Here is a 20,890-nt window from a genome sequence, read left to right as displayed (position 1 = left end):
CCTCTTCCTTGCTAGCTCCAGACTCGGATGGTACTTGCAAAAGGTACTCTGACGCTCAAGTCAGACTTCAACACTCGACACTCAGAATTTAGGTTTAGATGATTACCTACCTAACCCTTTGGGATCTGTGCTAATTTATTTAATTATTATGGGCCCATTGTCATTAATGGGCCTATGAAAGGAGATTAACAAATTGTGGGTCATTAATCAGTTTTGCTATCGTCATGTCGATCGGTTTGGACCGGGCGCCGAGTCATTCTTTCGGTTGTGCGGACCCTATCGGTACACTTAGTAATATTTGATAAGCACTCAACATTAAGATCATAGGCTCAAAAATTGACTAATAGGCCTTATCCCCCATTCCTAGGGATAAGTAGTATCATTATTTTCACCTAGTTATAATTTAAAATAGGATTTTCCAATCATAGTTGAAATTGTGAAATCATGATTTGGTTGACCGAATCATATAAAAGAAAAGTAAAAATAAGTATTTGAGTTAGTCAATCTTGTTGATACGAAAGAAAAAATTACATGATTCAGGAAACTACATCAACCTCAAAAGATAGGGTGCTTAGCTACTCATGAATTACCACATATATATATATATATAAACAAAAACTAGTATAAAATATTAAGACTAAGGGTGTAGTGTTTGTTTTAATAAATTTGGCTTAATGTGTAACTAGTTTGATAAGTGTAAATTGATCCGATCGGTCATCGGTAGTCGATGACGTCAGCATCAGAGAACCACGTGGACCACTCGCAGGGTGACACGTGGACCAGGTGGCAGAGAGGTCAGGGGGACGATCGCCAAAAGAGGTGATCGGTGGTCAGTAACCAAGTGACCACCAACAGATCAGGCGGCAGAGAGGTCGGGGGACAGATCACCCAGAATGGTGATCGGTGGTCAGTAGCCAAGTGGCCACCAACGGACCAGTTCTCAGACTAACGCCTGAAGGTAGAACGCGAGAAACAGATAAAGACTGATCAGTCATCGGGGTATTGTCATCGGGGTCTCGTGTTACACGCAGTTAAACTGGGAATGAGGTTCCCAGTGAGAGCGTTACGCATGGATCTCGCATGAGCACACCTCAGGGAATCATGCACGAGAGTGGCCTGAGGGAACTAGTAAACCAGTCAGTGGTTGGTGATTCCCTCAACCCATTACGTGCATGGCATCGTGAAGGGTAAGCTGTATACGCAGAGAGCAACATTTGGTGAGTGTGCCTAGACCAGCCACACCCGACGTTCTCCCAAGAGTATGCGATCTGCCCAGATAAGAGAAACATCCTAAGTTACTCCGCAAGGGCGTAACTTAGGCACACAAAGAGAAGCACTAGAGCCCTTCCAGTAAGTGACACGTGTGTGGTTAGATGTGAGTTGCAGGCCTCCACGTGTCATCATCTGAGAGGGGTGCGGTCCAGACAAAAGAGCACTCCGTACCACTAAAGGTACAGACAGGCGCAGCCAAGCGCAGAGATGCGCAGACATGCACAGACTCTCACGCTCCCCACTGCTGATTCTGAAGGTACGCTTTCTCTGAAAAGCATAACAGGGTTCTGACACATGCCAGAAAAGCATAACAGAATTCTGCTATGCCCAGAAGCAGGGAAAGAGAGATAAAAGAGAGAATCAGGGGGAGAGTGAGGAAGAGACGAAAACAGAGTGCAAGAGTTCTTACACACACACTGCTAGTTTTCTAGTTTTTGGTGGTTCTGTGGACTAACTTGATCGTCGGAGTGCAAACGGCCGCTAGAGGCGCCGTCTGTGTGTTTTGCAGGTCACATTTGAAGACATCTGAGAGAAGGTTCGGAGGGTGATTCTGCAGAAGACGCAGTCGCGTAGACAGGGCAGAGAGTGCTACGAAGCGATTCCTCCACGTTCGAGTTGCCGGCAGGATCATAAATTATGGCATTAGTGTGGGTGTGTAACTCTGAATTTATAGCATTTTGAATAGTTCTTTGTGACTCGTTCCCAGAGTGCCTCCTAAGTCAAGAAACAACAATGTTGTCTTTGTGATACTATTGTCTTGATTTATTGTCTCATGCTACATGACTTTAGGGCTCGCTTAAGCGAGCTTCCTTCGCTCAAGCTACTACGGGAAAACAACATGATGATGATTTATTTGAATGAGTGTCTTTGTATTACAAAAATTATTTTGTTTTGTCTCACTCAAGCATTCCAGTTTCACTTGAGTGACAACTCTTCTCCTGAACTTGAAAAATTAATATAAATAAAGGAAAACATAACATAACAAAAAGAATTAAAAATGAAATTAAACCGAAAACTAATATAAGATAACTTGAAAGAATGATAAGTGCATAAATAAAAGACAAATTTAATAAAAAAAATACATCAATTGTTCAACACTTATCAAACAAAGGATATTAGTATTCTATGAATCATTTAACATTAAAAGGCTAGACATTATGGAAAATGAAAACTACATTGTTGAACAAGCTGCTTTGATGTCTCCAAATCCAAGAGGAATGCTTGAAGACCTTTATTGTTGGTTTTCTATGTGTCTAGTAGACTTTGAATTGTTAATTCACTCTTTATGATGATCCAGGGTTACTTAAATCTTAATCCTTTTTTGAAAAATATGTGTTTTCTAAAGAGTGTGAAAATTTAACTTGTTGAAATGTCGATTTAACTGGTTGTTTTACACTTAGTAGATTTTGAAAAGGATTTGAAAAGCTTTACTTTTTTTTTACTTTGTCGATTTAACCGACTGTTTCGAGAATTCAACTGGTTGTTTTTCTGAAAAACCTTAACATAATTATGTTAAGCTCTACTAATCTGTTTTAATTTATTCAAATCGCTTTTAGTTCTTGAATTAACTGCTTTGACCATTTGATTGGAGTATAAAAATGTTGTTTTACGCTCCTGGTCATTAACTAAGAAAGAAAGATCAATCAAAAATAGTTTTCAAGAATTCAAAGAGCTTTTGGATCATCTCAAGTGTGGAATAAGATTGTTTTGTAATTCTGAACATTAATCTTTGATTTTACCAAGGTTTATTCTATTCCCTTCTTATTTGAATATTGTATTTTTGTGTGATTTGGTGTGTTGTAGTTTCAAAGGGTTGTTTTACCAAGGTGTATTCTATTCAAAGTGATGTGTGTTCTTGAGGGGTTCAAAATCATCACTCTTTGTGTGTTTTTTGTAATCTAGGTTTTATTACATAGTGAATTCTCAATGGTTAGTTGAGGACTGGATGTAGCTCTTGGTTAAGAGTGAACCAGTATAAACATATTGTGTGAATCTCTCTATCCTTACACTCATTAAATTGTTTCATATTTGATTTTTAATTCTGCTAGTATAAACAATCGGTTGTTTCGCATAAACAATCGGCTGGTTCGCAAAAACAACTAGTTGATTTTTTGGAATCAAACTAAAAACATTTTTCTAATTGGCTGAACAATTTTCTAATTTATTGATTCGTCATAATCTTGCTTCAATACTTGCGAAAATATTTCAAAAACAATTCACCCCTCTCTTGTTTAAGGCCTATAATTCTAACATACATTTTGTAGAATACTCATCGAAAGCTTTTACCTAGATCCAAGTGTTAGAATATATGGCTTTAAACTAGAGGGGGGATGAATAGTTTAAAGAGGGTTTTCGCAATCTTTTTAGTCTAGAATGAAATTCCTTTGAGAAAACTTGATTTAGAATTCAGTTTGCCAAAAACACAAAGCAATTTAACACAGCACCAGAAAAACAATCGGTTGTTTATACCAGTAGACAAATATACAGACTGAAATTAAAGAGTTTAAGGGAGAGAGAGATTGCACACACAGTTTATACTGGTTCACTCTTAAACCAAGAGCTACATCCAGTCTTCCCAAAAACCACTGGGGAATCCACTAAGTAACCAAACCTAGATTACTTACACACACCACCAAAGAAGTGACCTTGATCCCCTCAAGACACACACTTCCTTTGGCTCAACACAAACATCACCAAGAATGTTGATCTTGACAACCTCAAGAGCACACAACACTTCTTAGCCTATCACACCAGAGTTTACACAAAGTACAGAAGGATTACACTTACAGAATGATCTGAAATCAATACAAATGAAAATCCTATTCCACTCTCTTTTGATCAAAGCAATCTTTAACTCTTGAAAGCAAAATCAGTGAAAAACTCAAATCTATTTTTCTATGATTAAATCTCAGTTGTTGTTTGTTACAAAAGCTGAACAAACACTTTATAGCTTTCAAAAAATGGTCAAAGCATTTAAAACAGGAGCGCATTCAGTTACAAAATCATTTAAAGCTCAGTCAACACTCAAAATAGTTTTCTGTTATGATTTGAAAACAAACAATCGGTTGAATGTGCGAATCAATCAGTTGTTTTGGTTTGACAGCAAGTCAACCACCAAAAACAGTTTTTAACATTTCTCAAAACACCTAAGAGTAAAACAATCGGTTGTTTCGACAAAACAACAGGTTGTTTTTCACTTAGTTTGAAAAACACTTTCAATTCAAAAGATTTGAAAATACTTAAGCTTTGGATTCAATCAAGAGTGGATTTACATAGATAATCTACCCCAGATCCTATTCTAAAGCACCTCAGCAACAACAAGCACATCCAGCCTTCCATCAAACTCAAAGGATTTGGATTCTTCAAAGCTTGAACACACTTGATTCAACAATCTCCCCCTATTTGATGAAGACAAATCCCTGGTTGCCTGTGTTGGATTTGATTGAATCTGAAGCAGTTCCTACAAAACAAAGTTTAAGCAAAACACAATATCTCTGATAAAAGGTTAGAGCAGAAGAACAAAAACAGCATATCAGCAATATTAAAAACCAGTCTATCAGCAGAAAAACAACAGAAATAAAGCTCACTAAAGCTCACTTAAACACAACATAGAGTTTGCAGAAAATAAAAGACAACACATAAAATCTCCCCCTATTTGTCTTCATAAATAGACAATAAGAAAAGATAAAAAGGCAATTGTTCCAGATTATACAGAAATTTAAAAAAAGCAAAAGCACTTAAACTGATACAGGGTAACAACAATCGATTGTTTTGAGCATTCAACCAGTTGTTTTTCCTTTAATCATCCTTGCCATACTGGAGTTCAAAGATTTGATTCTGAACAACTTCAATCTGTTCATCCAAGGTCATAAACCGAGTATCCATGTTGTTGAATCTGTTGTCTATACTCTGGAAGTTGCTCACACACAAATCATGGAGATCTCTTTGATTCTCGGCAAAGCCATCAAGCCTATTCACCATGTATCTTTCAAAAGAAGACATAGATGGCATCTCATCCCCTTGATTTCCTGTACTGATTCCAGCTCCAAAATTGGTTGCAGGTTGTTCTTCATGATGAATATCCATGTCAGCAGCTTCATCTTCTTCATCAAAATCAGCAGCTACAACACTTGATGAACCACCATGATCACCATCTTTGCTCACCCATTTTCCATTTATTTTGGTGAATCCTATCTTGCTTGGAGAGCCATTGTTCATTTCTTATGTTGACTTAACCAACTCAGAGGTCTCATCTTCAAGATTCACTTCAAAATAGAGCAAGAATTTAGATATTAAAACAGCATAGGGATAGTGGTAGTCACTTAACCTCATGGATTTTTTGCATGTGTTCTTTGATGATATGGATCCAGTTGATCTTAATCTTCTTCATGATGTAGTAGATGTATACAAGGTCTTCTTCTGTTAAGACAGAATGGTTGCTCCCCCTTGGAGTAAGAATCCAAGTTACAATAAGAGCAAGCACCCTTTCATCCAGCTTTAAGCCTCCAACCGAACAAGTTCTCACTTGGGCTTGTTGATTCTTCAAGCAACTCTTGTAGTATTGAACTTTGTTAAAATCCTCCACTACTCCAAGATTTCCCTTGTTGATCCTTAGACCAACATATTTCAGGCCAGCTACAGTAGTCCACACATCATGAGTGATCTCCATGTCATCACCCTTCACATGAGAAACAAGATTGTTTCCATCAAATTTGAGATTGGTGTAGAATACTCAAATCAAATCAGGGTATATGTTTCCCTTCATCTCCAAGAACCTTCTCAGCAGATGGTCCTTAAGAAGCTTCCTCACATTGTCTAGCTTTTGGCTTTTCAGCCAATCAAAGGAAACAACTTTGGGGTTGTTGATCACCTTTGTGCTAGTTTCAAAGCGATACCTTTCAATGAGCTCATTATCTCCTGAAAACCAGCCCCCAAGTCTCCCTCCAAACCTCACAGCTCTTGTTTTGATCCTCTTTGATGTAGGAGGAGTGGATTCCATGATAGCAGAGAAAAAGGCAAAGAAGACTCACACAAAGAGAGCAAGAGATGTTGCAAGAGATGGCTCAATTGATTGTTCTTGTGAGAGAGAACAACTGCACCAGAATTTAAAGAGAAATTGAACCATACTGCATTCAATTGATGTGAGTGGGTTTCAGTCTTCAAAGAGAAAAGACTTGACCAAGACCTGCACAGAAAACGTCAGAAAAAGCAGAAAATCACATGGTCATCACATGTGATCTTTGACTAGTCATAAAGGCTCTTAAATTTTCAAGATTTTGGAATATATTCCTTTATGACATGTTGTAACTTCCTCCAGAACATGATCAGGCTTTCAATACAACTTTATTGACTCAAGATTTCATAATTGAGATCTGCAACAGACAAAATTTAAAAAAGAATTAAATTCATTCTTTCACAGTGCTGTTAGAGAGGAAACAATCGGTTGTTTCGAGGAAACAATCGGTTGTTTTTCTGAAGCAATAAAACAGATTTTGAATTATTAAGAATGAGCAGATAGGATTCAATGTAGATCTGATTGAACATTTAACAAGAGATATTTAAGCATGAATTTGAATTTAAAAAGAATTAAAGACAGAGATAAGGAAGGTCTTATTCTTTATGAAGTTCCTTCAATGAGTCATTTGTTTGTGATCAAGAAGCCTCTTTTGACTTATTGAGAGACATGGACTGGTACATAACATTGATTCAGCTTCAATGTTAATCTTTTCCTTCCAAGAACCTGATTAGATGACTCAGTGCCTCATGTTCTTCTAGATTCCCTGCATAAACATGAATTCAAGCAACAAGGTTTGGTCCCCTTACAAATGTGGGTCCATTTGGTTTATTTTTATCATTTGAAATCTCACAACCTTTGGGAATCCATTTCATAAAGCCTCTGGGAACAGAATATTTCCTTATTTTGCAGAATCTAACAGAATGGCCTTTCTTCAAGCAATAAAAGCATGTAACAACCCGGTTGTTTCAACTTAACAATCAGTTGTTTTACTGGCTATTTTGAATTTTTTTTTGAAAAATTATCTTGCTTGTTTTGGGGATTAAAACGTAATCCAGCTCTTCCAAAAACACAGTTTTGAGATGCCAAGACATTTTCAAAGTTGGATTTTCCTTTTGAAAGCTTATCCACAGTACTAACAAGATAATGTACTTTCTTTTCAAGATTTTCACAATTTTCACAAATGAGAGTGTCACACTTGCAAGAAGAGTTTTTGCAATGAGTTTCCAGATTTTCAAAATCACTTTTTGATTTTTCCAGCTCTTCTTCAAGTTCCTTAACTCTCTTTTCAAGCCAGCTGTTAAGCCCTTTTAATCGGTTGTTTGAAAGAACCAATCGATTAGCTTCTTCATGTGTTTCTTGAAAAGCTTCAAGCAATTTACTATAATTTTCAGCATTTAGAGAAGCACATGAACTTACATCACTTGAGCTACATGACTCATCATCTCCTTCTGCAATCAAGCATATGTTTGCCTTTTCTTCTTCACTTGATGATGAGCTTGATGAGGAGACTTCGTTCTCATCCCAAGCTATGTAGGCCCTTTTTTACTTTCCTTTGTTTTCTTTGTAGCTTGACTTCTTCTCCTTGCTTTCTTTATTTGGGCAATCTGCCTTTATGTGCCCTTGCTCACCACAACCAAAACAAGTATAGTTATTGGAATTAAAATCATTGGATTTTTTGTTTCCATACCTTTCTTTGTTGATGTCTTTGTTGCGATTCCTTTTCAAGAATTTGCTAAACTTTCTAGATAGCAAGCTAAGGTTCTCTTCTTCACTTTCATCACTGGATTCTTGCTTGCTTTTGTGCTTGACAGCTTTTAAGGCAATGCTTCTCACATGCTTGTCTTTACTTTCTTGAACATTGAGTCTATTCATCTCCAACTCATGTTCCTAAGCTTGCCAAACAAAGAAGCCATACTTAATGATGTTAGATCTTTTGATTCAGATATAGCAGTTACCTTAGGTTGTCAAGATCTATCAAGAAATTTGAGGATCTTGATGTTTAGCTTTTCTTTTTCAAAGGTTTTCTCAAGGCTCATGAGGTGGTTGATGATGAGAGTGAACCTCTTTTGAACTTCAGCAATAGTCTCACCCTTAAGCATTCTAAACATTTTATACTCTTGGATTAGAGTATGCTTTTTGGCTCTTTTCACCTCATTGATACCTTCATGAGTTATCTCCAAGGTGTCCCACATCTCCTTTGCTGATTTGCATTGAGAGACCCTGAAAAATTCATCTGAATTCAAGGCAGAAGTTATTATGTTTTTAGCAATGCAATCAAATTTGGCCTTCTTGCTTTCAAAATCAGTCCATTGAGACCAAGGTTTTTCAATGGAAGATCCATCTTTTTCAAATTTTGGAACAAAGGGGCCATTTTCAATTGCATCCCAAATTCCTTTGTCAAGAGATTCAACAAAGATTTTCATTCTGACTTTCCAAAATTGGTAGTTCAAACCACAAAACAGAGGTGGTCTGCTGATTGAAGCATCTTCCCCAAAGGGTAATCTATCAGCCATATAAAAACAGTTTTAGGATCACACTTGAATAAATTTCAAGAACCAAGCTCTTGATGCCAATTGTTAGAATGTATGGCTTTAAACTAGAGCGGGGGTGAATGGTTTAAAAAGGGTTTTCGCAATCTTTTTAGTCTAGAATGAAATTCCTTTGAGAAAACTTGATTCAGAATTCAGTTTGCCAAAAACACAAAGCAATTTAACACAGCACCAGAAAAACAATCGGTTGTTTTGCAGAAACAATTGGTTGTTTATACCAGTTGACAAATATACAAACTGAAGTTAAAGAGTTTAAGGGAGAGAGAGATTGCACACACAATTTATATTGGTTCACTCTTAAACCAATAGCTACATCCAGTCTTCCCAAAAACCACTAGGGAATCCCACTAAGTAACCAAACCTAGATTACTTACACACACCACCAAAGAAGTGACCTTGATCCCCTCAAGACACACACTTCCTTTGGCTCAGCACAAATACCACCAAGAATGTTGATCTTGACAACCTCAATAGCACACAACACTTTTTAGCCTATCACACCAGAGTTTACACAAAGTACAGAAGGATTACACTTGTTACAGAATGATCTGAAATAAATACAAATGAAACTCCTATTCCACTCTCTTTTAATCAAAGCAATCTTTAACTCTTGAAAGAAAAATCAGTGAAAAACTCAAATTTGTTTTTCTATGATTAAATCTCAGTTGTTGTTTGTTACAAAAGCTGAACAAAACTCTTTATAGCTTTCAAAGACTGGTCAAAGCATTTAAAACAGAAGCACATTCAGTTACAAAATCATTTAAAGCTCAGTCAACACTCAAAACAGTTTTCTGTTATGATTTGAAAACAAACAACAGTTGAATGTGTGAATCAATCGGTTGTTTTTGGTTTGACAGCAAGTCAACCACCAAAAACAGTTTTCAACCTTTCTCAAAACACCTAAGAGTAAAACAATCGGTTGTTTCGACAAAACAACAGGTTGTTTTTCACTTAGTTTGAAAAACACTTTCAATTCAAAAGATTTGAAAATACTTAAGCTTTGGATTCAATCAACAGTAAGCACATCCAGCCTTCCATCAAACTCAAAGGATTTGGATTCTTCAAAGCTTGAACACACTTGATTCAACACTAAGCCCAAGGGTGGCTAATCTTTTGGAGGCCCAATTGTTGAATGACCCACAATTTAAAAAAGACTAAGCTAATTATTTTTCTTGGAGTTAGGATTTGAAAATAGGACCAGTTAGAAAGTATCAACTTAACCACTGGTTTTACAATTAATGGCTTAAACAAGAAGATGGGTGAATTGTTTATCAAAATATTTTCGCAAAGATTGAATAAGAATGAAGTTTTATCGACAATCACAGACTAAGAAATCAAGGAAGCCAGTCAAACAATGTAAAAGAAACTGTTTGTAGAATTTCAATCGGTAAAAACTTTGTTTTAATCGGTTGTTTATGACAGCAACAAAAGCAGAATTAAAACAAACAATTTATAAGGAGTGTGTGTGAGAGAGAGAGAGAGAGAGAGATTTACTCACCCAATTTTATATTGGTTCACCCAACCTTGAGCTACATCCAGTTCCCAGAACAACCACTAGGTTCCACTAGTAATCAATCACATATTACAACTTACACAAACACAAAGAGGTGATCTTGATACCACAAGAACAACTCACCCTCTTTGCTATACACACCCTTGGTCAGAATACCCTCTGACTTTACAGGATTTCCACACACTTACAAGTTTATAAAAAAAATAATTACAAGAATCTTAAAAGGAATAGATTACACCTGAGTTTACAAGAATCACAGAGCTCCTATGATCAGACCTTGAACCAGTGGACAGCTATTTAGCAATCTTGCAAACCTTTGAAAAACTTTTCTCAAAATCAATCTCAATATCATTGTATTTGATATCTAACTTGTGTTATTTGTTTTAAAAGAAAAGGCATATTTATAGTTCTAAAAACTAGTCGTTCAAGGCAACAATTATGAGCCAAAACAGTTTTGATTCAAAAGCAAAACAAATTAACAGGTTTCTGAAAAGCTGTTATGAAATGTCACAATCAACCGGTTGAAAAGTCGTTTTAACCGGTTGAATTGGTTAGGCAGTTATTTAACCAAGTCAAAAACACTTTTAAAACCTTCAAACAAGCGAAGTGACACACAACCGATTATTTCGTGGTTTCAACCGGTTGTTTTACTCTTTTAAAACAAATTGAGCAAGCTTGTGCAAGGGACTAGGAATGATCTTTTACAAGAATTCTAAACAACCTAGACTAAGCCCAAACCAAAAGCAGCACAACTTCAACCTTCATCATAGATTTGAATTATCAAAGCTCCCATGTTGTACAATCTCCCCCTATTTCATGGAGACAAATCCTTGGGATGCTTTTTGGAATGTTCTTGTTTAGAATCTTGTATAACGTGCATTCATACGCAAACATAGACACACAGGATAATCTATTCCAGTTAATCAAGCACCACAAGTTTCCACTAGGTGATTTCCAAAGGGGAACATCAACCAAATCAATGTGAGAAATCAGTCAAACATACAAATGTGCAACATAGATAAACAATCGGTTATTTTGCAGGAATAATCGGTTGAAATTTTGTATCAGAGTTTCAATTTTCAACCATAAACCAGTTATAGCAATTTATAGCAGTTATAGCAATGTTCAAAAGCATAAATAAGTGCAAATATTAGAACATTACATATCCCAAACACTTCTCCCCCTATTTGTCTTCACAAATAGACAAAAAGAAGGATAAAAAATAGCATAAAATGGAAAAAGAAATTGTTCAGAAACATAAACCAACAATTTAAATGAAGGACTCCAGCTTCCTTCAATCATTCCTACCATATTGTAAGTCCAGAAGTTGATTATGAATTTCTTCAATCTGCTCATCCAAGGTTTGAAACCTTGAATCCATATGGTGAAACCTTGACTCACACAATTCATGAAGACTTCTCTGGTTTTCAGCAAAGGTATCCATATGGTTTACCATTAGCCTCTCAAAAGAAGACATTGAAGTCATCATTTCACCCATGTAACCATCACTAGGACCAGCTTCATGAGTCTCAGCAGCAGGTTCCTCTTGATTTACCACTGCTTCAGGTTCTTCACCATCATTAATTCCACTAGGGCTAACATGGTCACCATCCTTGCTTACCCATTTCCCACCAATCTTGGTAAATCCCATCTTGCTTAGAGATCCACTATTGATCTCACTTGAGGGTTTAATGATTTCAGCCATCTCTTCTTCAACATCCACTTCAAAATAATGTAGAAATTTAGAAATCAATATTGCATAGGGATAGTGCAAGTAACTTAACCTTATGGTCTTTTGCATATGATCTTTGATTATGTGAATCCAATTAAGCTTCACTTTGTTCATGATGCAGTAGATTAACAAAAATTCTTCTTCAGAGAGAGTAAAATGATTGCTCCCCCTTGGTGTGATAGTCCATGACACAATGAAGGCAATGAGCCTTTCATCAAGTTTCAGCCCTCCAAAAGAAAAGTTTCTTACCTTTGAGAGGGGGTTCTTGAGAAAATTCTTGTAGAATTGCATCTTATTGATCTCTTCTATCACCCCTAGATTTTCCTTGTTAATCCTTACTCCAGAAAACTTCAGCCCAGTTATGGCAGCCCACACATCATTGGTGATAACGATGTCTACCCCCTTCACATGAGAGTTAAGAGAGTCACCATTGAATTGAAGGTTAGTGTAAAATACCTTTACCAAATCTGGATAAATGTTTCTAGAAAGCTCAAGAAATATTTTCAGCCTTTGCTCATTGAGAAGACTTCTCACCACAGTCAAATTTTGTTGCTTCATCCATGTGAAAGAGACAAGTTTTGGTGTGTTAACAATCTTCCTACTTGTTTCATGTAGGTACTTGTCAATAAGTTCTGTTTCCCCTGAGAACCAGCCTTCTAGATTTCCATCACTCCTTACAGCTCTTGTTTTCATTCTCTTAAAGGATGGGGGAGTTGCAGCCATAGCTCAGATTAGAGAAGGATAAGCACACTGCAGAAAAAGACTTAGAGCAGAGTGAAAAAGGAAGAAAAACAGGTTGTTCTTTGTGAAAATAACAACTCATAGCTTCACATATTTAGCCACAACATTTGATCAAAGTTGACATTTAGTGGGTTGTTTTCAAAACAGAAAAGAGAATCAAATAAGAACCATAAAGCAGTTTTTGTCAGTCATAACAGAAAGTACAAAAAACACATGTTGATTTGACCAAACTTTAAAAGCAGTTTTAATTTCCAAGATTTAGAGGAATTTGATTCATAAAGAGCAATTATTACAGAGATACTTTGTATTCAAAGATGTAATTAAAGCATTGTTGACCACAAACATCACTGGGTTTGAACAGAAAAACAGATTAAAGCACTTTGAATCAAAAACAGATTTAACCAGTGCTGACAGAGTGAAAACAATCGGTTGTGTCGAAGAAACAATCGGTTGAATTTTTGCAACTAATGGAAAAATTTGAGAAAACCATATTATTTTAACAACCATACTATATACAAACATCCAGGTCTTAAAGCACATAGATTTGTATAATAACAAAAGGAATACAAAGCAAATATAATCCAAATACAAAAATAATGAAAATTCAGAATTGGATTTGTAATCAAATGTTCAACAATAAGAATAACAAAGAGATATTCTTCAAGATTTTAAAGTACACATATGAAAGCAGTACGTAGTATCAGAACAAGGCATTGTCTTGCAAATATGCTTTCTTGAGATCCTGATCTTACTGACCTTTCATGTGGAGTCAAAAATCTACAAAAGAAAACTTGTTAAATCACAAGATTTGATCCCTTAAAGAACTTGGGACCTTTTGTGTTAGATTTATCTTTGGAACCATAAAAAATTCTTGGAATCCATTTAAAGATTCCTTTAGGAACAAGAGATTTGCGAAACTTGCAGAATCTAACTGAATGACCTCTCTTCATACAGTAAAAACATGTAACAACCGGTTGTTTCGTTCTTTTAATCGATTGTTTTTCTGACACTGATGAAAAAGGTTTTGAAATTTTATTTTTTTTTTGCTTTGTGTATAAAATCCTAATCCAGCTTTTCCAAAGACACAATTTTGAGATACAAGAACATTCTCAAAGTTGGATTTTCCAATTGTAAGCTTATCCACAGTTTTCAAAAGATAGTGAATCTTTCTTTCAAGATTTTCACAATTTTCACAAAACTTTGAGTCACAACTGCATGTGGAGTTTTTGTAAACCAAATCAAGGTTTTCAAAATCAACTTTAGATTTTTCAAACTCTTCGTCCATTGTTTTGACTTTATTTTCAAGTCAGTTGTTCTAACCTTTCAATCGGTTGTGAGAGAGAGCCAATCAGTTAGCTTCTTCATGAGTTTCATTGAAAGCTTCAAGAAGTTGGTAATAATTATTACCTTTCATTGAAGAAGATGAACTCATGCTGCTAGTTACAGATGCTTTCAAACACAGGTTTGCTTCTTCATCTTCTGAAGAGCTAGAGGAGGATACCTCATTATCATCCCATGTTATATATGCCTTCTTGGCTTTTCCTCTTCTTTCACTTTTGAAATCTGCTTTTTCCTTGATTTCATTATTGGGGCACTCAGCTTTGATGTGACCCTGTTCACCACAGCCATAACAAGTATATTTGTTAAGATTAAAATCATTTGGCTTTTTAGAATTGTACCTTTTTTAAGCTTGGCCTTTATTCTTTTTCAAGAATTTGCTAAACTTTCCTGACATCAGACTCATGGTGTCTTCATCTCTATCACTTGAGTCTTATTGCTTTTTATGGTTGCCAACTTTCAGTGCAATGCCCTTGCTGCGTTTGTCCTCACTCTCTTCGACAACCAACCTATTCATCTCAAGCTCAGGCTCCCTTAGCTTACCAAACAAAGAAGCTATAATTGATGTTATGTCCTTCGATTCTGAAATGGCAGTGACCTTTGGTTGCCATGTCCTATCAAGACACCTCAAAATCTTGATGTTTAGCTCCTCTTTATCAAAGTTCTTCCCAAGGCTCATCAAATGATTCACAATATGAGAGAACTGTTTTTGCACATCACATATTTTTTCCCTTTTTTGCATTCTGAAAAGCTCATACTCTTGAATTAGAGCATGCTTTCTTTCCCTCTTAACATCATTTGTTCCTTCATGTGCGACTTCAAGGATGTCCCACATCTCCTTTGTTGAAGTGCATTGTGATACCCTGAAAAATTCATCACAACTCAAAGCAGAGGTTATTATGGTTTTAGCAATCCAATCAAATTTTGCTTTCTTGCTTTCAGCCTCAGTCCATTCAGATGAAGGTTTATCAATTAAAACATCATCTCTTTTAACTTGAGGAATAAAGGGACCATTTTCAATTGTTTCCCAAATACCTTTATCTATGGAATGCATAAAGATCTTCATCCTTACCATTCAAAACTGGTAATTTACACCACAAAACAGTTGTAGTCTATTTATGGAAGCACCTTCCCCAAAAGGTAATTTGTCAGCCATTAAAATATTTTTCAAGAACCTAGCTCTTGATGCCAATTGTTGGAATTAATGGCTTAAACAAGAGGGGGGTGAATTGTTTATCAAAATATTTTTGCAAAGATTGAATAAGAATGAAGCTTTATCAACAATCACAGACTAAGCAATCAAGAAAGCCAATCAAACAATGTAAAAGAAATTGTTTGCAGAATTTCAATCGGTTGAAACTTCGTTTTAACCAGTTGTTTATGGCAACAACAAAAGCAGAATTAAAACAAACAGTTTGTAAGGAGTGAGAAAGAGAGATTTACTCAACTAATTTTATACTGGTTCACTCAACCTTGAGCTACATCCAGTTCCCAGAACAACCACTGGGTTCCACTAGTAATCAATCACAGATTACAACTTACACAAACACAAAAAGATGATCTTGATACCAAAAGAACCATTCACCATCTTTGCTATACACACCCTTGGTCAGAATACCCTCTGACTTTACAGGATTTCCACACACTTACAAGTTTATAAAATAAAAAATACAAGAATCATGAAAGGAACAGATTACACCTGAGTTTACAGGAATCACAGAGCTCATATGATCAGACCTTGACCCAGTGCACAGCTATTTAGCAATCTTGCAAACCTTTGAAAGCTTTTCTCAAAATAAATCTCAATATCATTGTATTTGATATCTAACTAGTGTTATTTGTTTTAAAAGAAAAACCATATTTATAGTTCTAAAAACTAGCCGTTGAAGGAAGCAATTATGAGCCAAAATAGTTTTTATTCAAAAGCAAAACAAATTAACAGGTTTTTGAAAAGCTGTTATGAAATGTCACAATCAACTGGTTGAAAAGTCATTTTAATTGGTTGAATTGGTTAGACAGTTATTTAACCAAGTCAAAAACAGTTTTAAAACCTTCAAACAAGTCAAGTGACAAACAACCGATTATTTCGTGGTTTCAACCAGCTGTTTTTCTCTTTGCTTAGAAAAACATTTTTCTCGTTTAAAACATATTAGCAACCTTGTGCAAGGGACTAGGAATGATCTTTTCCAAGAAATCTAAACAACCTAGACTAAGCCCAAACCAGAAGCAACACAGTTGCAACCTTCATCATAGATTTGAATCATCAAAGCTCCCATGTTCTACAACTAGGACAAATGATCCTTTCTTGAAAGAGAGGGATTGTATTTTCACTTTATTTACTTACAAACGAGTCAAGACCTATAACTAAATTTGTATTTATATAATTTTGGAAATCATGATAAAGGGGAATGTTTTGACAATTTAATAGAGATAATATATCACTCCTAGGGTTTTTCTTTGCATCTTACGATCTTATCAAGAATCCACCAATTCTTGTGGCGATCATCCTTAGGCTTATCAAACTTTTTTTGTGGTACCTCCCTCTATCCAACTTTTCATTGTTACTATTTTTAATTGATTCCATTCCGTAACCCTAAATTCTCAGGATCTAAGGATTTGATTGAAAAGTATCTTTAAGTACCTCCCTCTATCCAACTTAAAGATACTTTTCAATCAAATCTAAGGATCTACATCATGATAAACAAGAATTGCAAATAAAATGACAATACCAATCATCAATCAATAACAAATATATTATATTTAAATATCATCTCAATACATAAGAGTTTGAACAAATTACTCTTAATCCCAAAGGGTAGAATTAGTCATTCATGTTAGCCATTACAAGCATCGAAAGCAAGAAAAGAAGATCCAAAATGTTTCTCCTTGATGACTGCCTCCTCTAGGCTTTTCTATCACCTCATATTCTCCCAATTGATGTCTAGGGTTGTGCATCAAGCCTCATATTTAACCTAGTTGGGCTTGGGTTAAGTGACTTCTCGCATGGGCATGATTGGGCTCGTCTGGGTGAGTTGGACGGAAACAAGCCCAATGTCTCTATGGTAATCTCGTCTGGCTGAGATTGGGCTCGCTTGGGCGAGATCCTCTGGGAGCTTCTGACTTGGGTGAGTTTGGGCGAGTGTTTGGAGTGTTCCAACTTTCCCTTTTTATCTTGTATATTCTCCTTTTGCCTTTTCATCTCCATTTTTCCCTAGAATCCTGAAATTAACACAAATTTGGGAATAAATCGTTCTTATTCATATTATAATAACGAAATATGTAAAAAGGATTAAATTCATAAGTTAGGGGTTATATTATAGTTATTTTATCAATTAATATCGATAAGTGTATGTATTTTAATATAAAATATTACTGAAATATGACACTTATCAGTATGCCACATACAACGAAGAATATACTAAAGCACATGCTTTAAAATGTGTTAAATAGGTGTTGGATAATCTTGTAAAGTACAAGGAATTATTTGAAGTCAAGATGTTGACAACTGGTTTAGTCAAACCTAATCATCTTGTTGTAAAAGGTCATTTATGGTGCATGTGCTTCTACTCCTTTTAGGTTATCTAGTGTAAGTGTCTCATCCAGTTGAATAAAGTGTATTTAATCAAGAGCGTTTGGTAGTAGAATCTCATCTACTAGTTAAAAGCATCTCATTTTATGAAGCACATCTTGAAAACTTATATGATGAAAGAATGTCTTGAATATCCAATTGTGTTTGTTGTTATATGTAGAACGTCCAATGTGGTTTGTGTCTTGTGTTAAGCACAAAACACACATTCCTCTTGTGACAAATTTGGTTGTTTAATATGTGGTCTGATTCACAGGGAGATAATTACAACTACATTGTATAAATAGGCACCTTATGTAAATTATGATAAAAAGATAGAGAAAATAAGAACCTGAATATGTAACAGAGTTATTGAGTGAGCTTTCACTATTCTTGAGAGAGTAACATTTGATTTAAGTTTTTTCTATAACACACAAGATTAAAAATAACTTGTACTTAGTGAATTTTTCTATTAACATTGATTTGAGTTTGTTAACACTCTAGTTTAACCACATTTAATTTTCATGTGTTTGATTCCCTTCCTTTTTGTTCCTTTATTTTTGTTCTCCTTGTTGTTAAAGTTTAAGATTTGATTATATGGTTGCAACCTCTTTGAACAAGTGTCTTGATGAATATTTAATAATAATGGTTGTGTGAGTAAATTCATAATGCTTCATTTTTATTAAATCATGCTTTCAAACTAGTTTTAAAATGATTTAAATTGAATTTTAACGAAGAACAAGTAATTTCAATTGGTGAAAAGTAATGCTTAAACATTCCAACCGATTGAAATAGGATTTCAACCTACAAAAATTATGGAACCTCATCAAAAGGAAAATTCGCTCTATTTCAATCGATTGAAATGTGAATCGAAGATTTGAATCACTAAAATGTAAAATTCAAATGATTTCAATTTATCAAAACATATTCCAACCAATTGAAATAGTCACTTGAACTATAATACAGTATGGATCAGTCAATCAAAATGTTTTCAACTAGTTGATTATATCATATTTTCTTGTTCATACTGAAAACCTTGTGTTAAATACATGAGCTTCATTGAATCAAAGGAACTTTTGATATAAAAAAATTGGTAATATTAATGGAGGACCATCTGAGAGACAACACATTAAGCCTTTGACAAGGTCCATGATAGGGAGTGTGAAAAATAAGAATTTACAAAAAAATGAGGATTGAATTATGATTTAATTACTTCTAATTATCTTTTAAAAAAATTTATCATTTGGTTAATAAGACAATTAGACTAAAAATATTTCATCTAATATGTCATGTTAGATGCACTTTTCCAACTTCTCTAAACATTTTTTGTCTGACGAAGCATAAACATTTTTCTTGAAGGGAACTTGTGACTAATATATTTAGATGGACATGTTAAAAACACTTTTTTTTTCTTATCTCTTTCACTCTAGGGGTCACATGAGGTGCAAATTTTTCCAATCAACTAAATTACTTCTTTATCATATCTTCGTGTTTATTTTAACAGGTGATTAAATCAAAACTTTAGCATTTGACCAAGCAATACAAATGCAAAACAATTACTTAGTTTTAAAAGCATTTTTGATAAAGAAATTTAAAAAGTTTCCATATTATAACTCTTTTTCTTAGGTTGGTGCAAATGATAATAACATGTAATGAAAAAGAGATAGGGAGGAAACACATGTACACAACAATTCATACTAGTTCATTTGTCACAACAAACTACATTCAGTTTTTTACCAACCAGATAAGTTTAACTAAGCAGACTATTTTCATGAAGTACATATCAAGTATTATTTGGGCTCTTAGCCACTCTTAGCTAACCCCTTTGATATTCTTGACATCCACTATTGACTTAACTAAATATCTTTTGGGTTCGTAGCCACTCCTAGATAACCCCTTAATTATTCTTCCCTCGTGCCACTCCTACCTGACACCAAGTATTCTTTTCTCAAACCACTCTTGGTTAACCTTGTGTATTCTTTACACCTAGCCACTGTGAAGTTAAGAGATGTGCTTTATCTTCTAAAATAAAGAATTTTGGTATAGTAAAACCTCTTCTCTATTGGCTTAGAGGAATACTCTTCAATTGAGCAATCTTTTAGCATCATATATCCTATTTTCTATATGTTCTTCTTCTAGATGAAATCATTTTAATATACTCTTGAAGAAGTTGGTAGTTAGGAGATCATTTCTAACTGTTGAGCATCTTTAGCTCCTATGCATGTCCATTTATGCTTGACGAGCTTTAACATGATTGTTGCATTTAAAGCAATATCAATCTTTGTTCTTTTCCTTTCATAACGTCCTTGATAACTGACTACGCTTATCTCCCTACGTAGTATAAACTTTTTACACAAATTCATGATTGACGTGCATTATGATGACTTTCTACGGCAAATGCACCACTTTGTCAGAAGTAATAATGTGTCCCTAAGGACAGATATCGAACCCACAAGGAACACTTGAATATTCAAGTAAAAGATTCACTACATATAAAACAGAATAATAAAGGTTTGTTAGGATTTGTTGGAATGGCAATTATTAACAAGAAAATAAAGCTAAGAGTTGTTGTTTCAATTGGAAAAATAGGGATTGGGTTTCATCATTCTCACTCTTTTGTATTTAGATTAACCTGATAATATTATGTCCTTTGATTAATATTGATGCTCGTATAAAAATCATTTATATCAATTCCTTGCATATAAAATTCTTAAGATGCTTCCTAAATATCGATTCCTCGCATATTTATAAAAATAACTCAGTATTAAGATCAAACGTTGATAGCAATTAACATTTCATGTCTATTCCTAGCACTCAAATATGTCAAGTATTATTGATTAAGTCCGAACCCTAAAAATACTCTCAAGTCAGATTTAAGATTCTAGACCAAGAATTAGAAGTAAAACAACAATACTAATAATCAATCAAGAACAAAATATTATGTTCAGAGATCGCCTCAATACATAAGAGTTTGAACAGATTACTCTCAATCCTAAAGGGTAGAATTAGCCACGCATCTTCTAACACGTTTTATTCTTCCAATTGGATTACAATTCACTCAATGGTGTTTTCCTCTCAATCGTGCACACTAGGATTGTGCCTCAAGTCCCCTATTTAACCTAATTTTCATGGGCTTAAGTGGGTTCTCGCTCAAGCGAGCCCA

The sequence above is a fragment of the Phaseolus vulgaris genome, chromosome 6 (assembly GCF_051622355.1).
Source record: "Phaseolus vulgaris cultivar YP4 chromosome 6, ASM5162235v1, whole genome shotgun sequence".
Lineage (NCBI taxonomy): Eukaryota > Viridiplantae > Streptophyta > Magnoliopsida > Fabales > Fabaceae > Phaseolus > Phaseolus vulgaris.
This window is presented reverse-complemented; position numbering follows the sequence as displayed.